Genomic DNA, 6730 nt, shown 5'->3' with positions numbered 1-6730 from the left:
AAGTGGTTCGGGTTTTGTCGCGAGTTTTGACAGCGATATAAACTGCTCAGTCTTCATTCAAAATGTGGGTGTTTGAGGGAGAGTTGCGATCAGTGAGAGTTTGGAAGTTTGGAGACAGTTTAAACTCACAAAAAAACTATTCTTATTTCTTAGGTAACAACCTGTGGCGTCGCCTGGATGACAGAGTCAGGCAGACACAAACACAAAATGTAATAGCAGACGCAAATATTGAGGTCCAACGGTACATGATGGAGCCAAATATTGGCAGGCTGGAGGACCCCCTTCAATACTGGGAGAGACAGAAATATGTCTATCCCCATTTATATAAATTAGCAGTGGCATTCTTGTGTACGCCTGCCTCATCTGTGCCCTGTGAGCGGGTGTTTACGAAAGCAGGAGAAATATTGTCAAAAAAAAGAAATGGCCTGAGACCTGCCACAGTGGAGAAACTGTTGTTTTTAAATAAAAACCAATGATGTGTCCCTGAACCATAATCACCCAACGTTACAAAAGCACAATCACTGTCCATACTCCAACCCCAACCACCCTCACCTCACTGTAAATGATCATTAGCATTTTCATAATTTCCAAATAATAATTTTCCATACTGCCAGTATATATATATAAAGCATATATAAAATATATATATATATATATATATATATATATATATATATATATATATATATATATATATATACACACACACACAGTATACATCACTACAATATACATGTTTTGCATACTTCTTTACTTTGCTGACAGTTTTATTCACAGGCTTTCTGCAAAATGCAACACACTTCAAATTCATGTCAACTGATATTTTTTGCATCCAGTAGACGTCCTACTAGAGCAAACGAAGCTCCAGGAAGCTTTGCACTAGAGTGAACCAATTGGATGAAAGGCTTCAATGCTTCATGAAGCTTCATCTGCCCATCACTAGTTATTACCCTTCTTCCTACGGGATTTGAAAAAAGCTTATACCAGTTCGCCCTGTTCTTGGCGCATTACATGCGTCACGACCAAATAGCAGTGTAAGAGCCTGGATAGCAACCGTAGCGGTTTTAGAGGAACACAGTCAAGTCAAGCCGATTTATAGTGCAGATCCCCAGTGCATTTATTCCAGACAAAAATAGAAAAATATTTACAAAAGTCACAAAAGGTTAAAAACAGGCATGGCATCACACAGCCCCTCTCTTAGCCCTGACCTAATTGGGTGAGCCCAACTTAACGACCAGGTAAGTCCCAATCCTTTTACATTTAATTTTTAAAAGTTAGCTATCAAAAACAGTGCCAAAAAATATTCAATTACATTTAAATACAAAAATATATATCTTTATTTAACTTAGCAGTGTTTAATAACCAATTTAAAATACTAAATAGAAAAAGTTAAAATCTGTGCTCCCCTCCTCCAAACAACATGGTTGGCTGCCCCGGAACCTTCTTAAGGTGCTCCAGCTCCCCGGGGATTCTTTTGGCCAGAACACCTGAGGCAGACCACACCAGAGGGTAAATAGAATTCATTCAACACAATTACTTAAATTTAAATGCACTTATTCTTTTACTTATTTCCTTTTACAGGTAACTTCACAATCTGCACATAATCAGTTTTTCAATAAACATTTTTAAACCTTTGTTTCTGTTTGTTTCATTTCCTCACCTGTTAGCCCTAGGCCCATGTAATGGACTACATTACAAGCAGCGATTGGTTAAATAAAAAAAAGTACCTGTGTACCGTCGAGCGAACGAATTCTAACATTGCGAGGTCAGACGGTTTCTACGAAGTGAAACCGTCAACTATAATAAAACACAAGAAAAAGTATTAAACTTTGTAGCACACGTACTAATGTGAAGTTTAGTTTTAAATTATTTGTTTTAAAACTGATTAATCATAACAAATATATAACATCAAAAACATGTCATCCATGCATGTGTAACACAAATGTGTTAGGGCTAGGGGCAGACTACGGCCACAAAGGCTGCATCAGAAGATTGTTCTTTTAGGAGCCTGAGTGTGAATTAAGAGACAGACAGGTGAAGTATATTGAAAGTAGTTCAACAGAACAAAACAACAAAAACAAAATAGAAAATAAAAAATAGTCCAGTTATTTGGTATTTTTCATGTCAATAAGTTAATAATTCAATATCAATTCAATAAGTCATTTAATAATTTAAATCATTAAATTAAATTAAATTATTAATTAAGTTAATAAAGTAAATTCAGTAAATTTATCATAATTAAGTGCACTTAAATCAAAGAATTATCAAACATGCTCAAGCAGAGGCCGATAAACTCAAAGTATTGCCCAATATCACTGTTTCAAACCAACTCAATTCAATAGATGAACTCCACCGGAGTTTTAGCAAATACGGGAAAACGTGCTAAAACTGCACAAAGTAATCAAAGTCGTGGAAAACAAAGTTAGCGACTAAATTAACCAATCTGTTACCTTCATTTCGGCCTTCTTATTGTTACAAAAGGAAAATCAGGTACCTCTGAATTTCGGGTTGTGATCTTCTCTCCACACACGGCCCGGTTTGTATGAATCTGTATGGAGGCTCTATGAGAATCAGAGACGTGGCATTAGCGAATTTTACAGAATTAAGTAGTTTAGCGGAATTGTTGAAAGTGATGATTAAATCGGCAGTGTTCTAATAATGCGGCAAAACACTCACCTCATTGTGGATGTTGTAGGATTCGTGGTTTAAGAGTTTGTTGAAATAGTTTGCCGACGCCCAGACCACGCCACAGCCACAGCGGAGCGGAGGAGGAGGAAGTGACACGTGACCCCGCAACTTACAGGAAGTAATTAAGTAATTACTAAGCGTGACTCATGATTAATTAAGTCTTAGTTCATTATGAATTCAGTCTTTGTTCATGCTTTATTAAGGCTAAATAAGCTGTAGTTATTATAAAGTCTTACCAGATTTTGTTTTGGGTTTTCTTGTCACGATCTGCATGTAGGTCTGAAATACACAGTTCTGACACATGAGAGAACGAGTGAGTCAGCAAATTTATTATCGTCATTCTGGATCAGCATTTCGACAGAATCTCCTGTCGTCAGTAGGGCCAGTATTTCTGTGTTTTTTCCTTTCACTGCATATATGTGTGAATTGGGATTTTCTGTGCTCACAAAAATGAAAACAAAGCACAGAAACAGACTGAATATTTTCAATAATTAAATTAAATAGCAATAATACAGGTCAACAGTAAATCATCCGCATAGCCTGTCTATCCCCCCCGGCACACACATATGCTCATGCACACACACACACACACACACACACACACACACATATGCACACACACACACACATACGCATATGCACACACACACACACATACGCATATGCACACACACACACACGCATATGCACACACATACACACACGTATATGCACGCACACACACGTACACACACGCAGGCATATACACACACACAGACACACACATAAGGTTCACACTGTCACCAACCCCTGTCATCTTTGTCCCTATTTGTATGTAATCTTCAATCATAATGTCTGTCTTGTTTCTTGTATGTTGTTTGCTTCCTATTTGTTGTAATCTATGTAATTTGCCAAAAAAAAAAAAAAAAAAAAGAAACAGACTGATCTGCTGCTGCGTCTCCTCCTGCACCCGGACTGTAACATGCTACAAAAACACAGACAGGCTCACCTATCTCATTAGAAATGTTGAAATATTAAGACAATTTTGTATCATTTCTAATCTTTTTTAAATAATTTTTTGACTATTTTGTTCCAATATTACTGGTTCAATTGAATGTTGAAAAGAAAAAGAAATGGGCTACATTTAATGTCCAAATTTGCAATTTATGGAGCCTATTATTTACTGCTTTAATTATTGTTTTTCATTGTTTAAAACTTGAGTGATACTAATTGTTCAGAGATCATGCAGTCAGCAATAAAATATCCGCATTAATGTTCAATAATGCTCAAATCTACCTTTACTTTGTGATTTACGAATAATGTCTGTTGACTTGGGTCGCGAAGGTTTGTGACTTTTAAAATATGGGTCACTGGAAAAAATATTTGGGAAACACTGTCATAGATTATATCAGACAAAGAATACGAAAATCATTTCATTTTATTTTTTAGGGTGGTCCTGGAAACCCCGCCCAGAAAGAGCTGACCTGCCTCTTCAACAGCATTGCGTCTTTCTACCATCCGTCCAATCATGGGCGCTGGCAGGTGAGTCTCTCTTTCTTTCTTTCTTTCCCTTCTCATATCTCTCCTCTCTTTCGCTTCTTCTGTCTTACTCTCTTTTCTCTTTGTCACTTTACGCCACACCTCTCTCGCTTCTCTTTCAGGCTCTACCACACTATTGCCCCTATAGCTCTCTGTCTTTCTCACTTTTTCCTCTTTTTCTCTCTCTAACTCCTCTCTGTCTCTCCCTTTACCACCTCTATCCCTTCTCTCTCTTACCTCCCCCCATTCTCTCCATCAAACCCCACAGGATGTAGCGCTCCCCCTCATTTTCACCCTGTCCTTTTTTTCTTCCCTCTTTCTCCTCTTTCTCTACTTTCACTCTCCTCCCCTCCTCCTCTACCTCTTCCTTCTTTTTTCCCTGTCTCTCTCCTCTCTCTCCACTCTTTCTCTCTCCTCTCTTACCTCTGGCTATCTTTCTCTCTCTCTCTCTCTTTCTTTCTCTCCCTCTCTCCCTTATTTTCACCCCCCTCCTCTTTCTCTTCCCTCTCTCTTCTCTTTCTTTTGTTCATTCTTTCTTTTTTCTTTCTCTCTCCTCCCTTCCTCCTCTATCTCTTCCCTCTGTATCACCCCTCTCTCTAGTCTCTCTCTCTTTATCAAATCACACACTATGTAGCTCTCTCCCTTATTTTTAGGGTTGGGCGGTAATACGGTATTACAGTATCCCGCGGTATCAAAAAGTAGCAACGGTATCAGTTTCATTACCGTCATTTAAAAAATCTGCAGCGCATAAGGACCTAAAATAATATTATAATTTATTGATGCCTGAATTTGTTTGCTCAGCGCAAATGAATGTGTGGTTGTGTTTTCAATTTAAAGCTATCACCATTAGGTGAGGTGACTTTCGATTAGTTTCGTTCCGTTGTCACGTGACGCTCATAAGGGAGAACAAGACAAGACAAGTCCGGCCGCAAGTGAGTTGGTCCCCCCAGAAATACTAGTACTTCTGCAATTTGGCAGTGTTTTGGCTTCAGGTGCACATTTGTTTATGCTTTACAGAAATGAATCTTAAAACCACATGTCTCATTTTCATAAGGGCCCGGTCAAGCAGAAGTAAACAGCAAGGTCAAAAATTAATTATAATTATAATTAATGCATCTGATATAAAAATGTATTCAACAGATACATATGTACTCTAGTTTCTGAAACTGTTGACCTTTTTTCTGTACCATTTTTGGTTCTAAAGTTCCATATGTTTTAAACAGACCATGTATGAAACATGGAACAAAAATTATTTCCCAAATTTCAAAGACCTGCAAATCATGTCAATAAATGGATGTATTTCATCATATCTTGTGTTATTCCATCTTTGAACTGTTAATGAAGGTACATGATTTAAAAAAATATATATATATATTTAAAATGATAAAAATTTGCTTGGAAGGACTGACATATTTTATAGAAATAGTTTCCTTTCATTTTGAAGTAATATTAAAGTATTTGGAAGAAAAAAAGCGACAAATTATGTAAAATCCTGCACCTTCTACTTGTTTGCACAATTTTCCCTCTGTTACTTTTCCCTCCGTTACCATGACCTTTCTTCATAAACAATCTCATTACTCAAAAAGTAAGAGGTTTTTCAACCTAATCTTGTACCATATGGTAGAAAACTATATGAAGCAAATATTCAAACCAGTTTGTTAAGGATATGGAAGTGAGAACCTGTTTGTGTTTATTGCCCAAAAAGTGCTGCATATTTCATTCCCTCCGTTACCGACATGAGTTTTAAAAATTTTTGTCAACAACTTGAAAGAATATCACAGGTTTAACTTGACCCTGTTGGAGTGTTAACTCTTTCCTACATTCTGATACCTTATTTATTTCAATAGTCCCTCTAGTTTCTGAATAAGAGACATTTGAATGTCAAAAATCTGCCCCTGTTTCCCTCCGTTACCACTTGACCAGACCCAGCAGTAGGTAGTGGCAGTAGTAGCAGTAGTGACAGAATACATTTACAAGACATTGAGCATCAAAGTGTGTATTTGTTATGCCAAAGTATAAAAGTAACTACTATATATCAATAAAAAAATACTGCTTTAAGTATACTCCCTGTATTGTATGTAAAAAATATCTGGCACCACTTTTTCTAACTACACCTTGATTGGCCTTATTGAAGCATGAACAAAGATTTAATTCATGATTCAAATGATTTATCAAGAATGATTTAGGCTTAATAACTACAGTATTTTTTGGACTATAAGTAGCTCCTGTGTATAAGTCACACCAGCCAAAAAATGTGTAATGAAGAAGAAAAAAACACATAAGTCCCATTTTTTTCAGGGAAATTTATTTTATAAAATCAGAGACAGACATTTCATCTTGAAAGGCAAGTTCTAGTAAAAACAATAGAACAGAGAACAACAGACTGTTAACGTCACATATGAACAGTTCTTCAGATAAATATAACATAAACAACAGAACAGAACCAAACTCTCCATCTCACTCCAAGTCACTAAATCCATTGCATTTTTCATCCTCGGTGTCACTTTTGAGCAATTCCACGACC

The sequence above is a fragment of the Boleophthalmus pectinirostris genome, unplaced genomic scaffold (genome assembly GCF_026225935.1).
Source record: "Boleophthalmus pectinirostris isolate CB_2022bp ecotype Guang Dong unplaced genomic scaffold, ASM2622593v1 HiC_scaffold_2, whole genome shotgun sequence".
In the NCBI taxonomy this organism is placed as follows: Eukaryota; Metazoa; Chordata; class Actinopteri; order Gobiiformes; family Gobiidae; genus Boleophthalmus; species Boleophthalmus pectinirostris.
The sequence above is the reverse complement of the archived record's forward strand: the minus strand, read 5'-3'. Positions refer to the sequence as shown.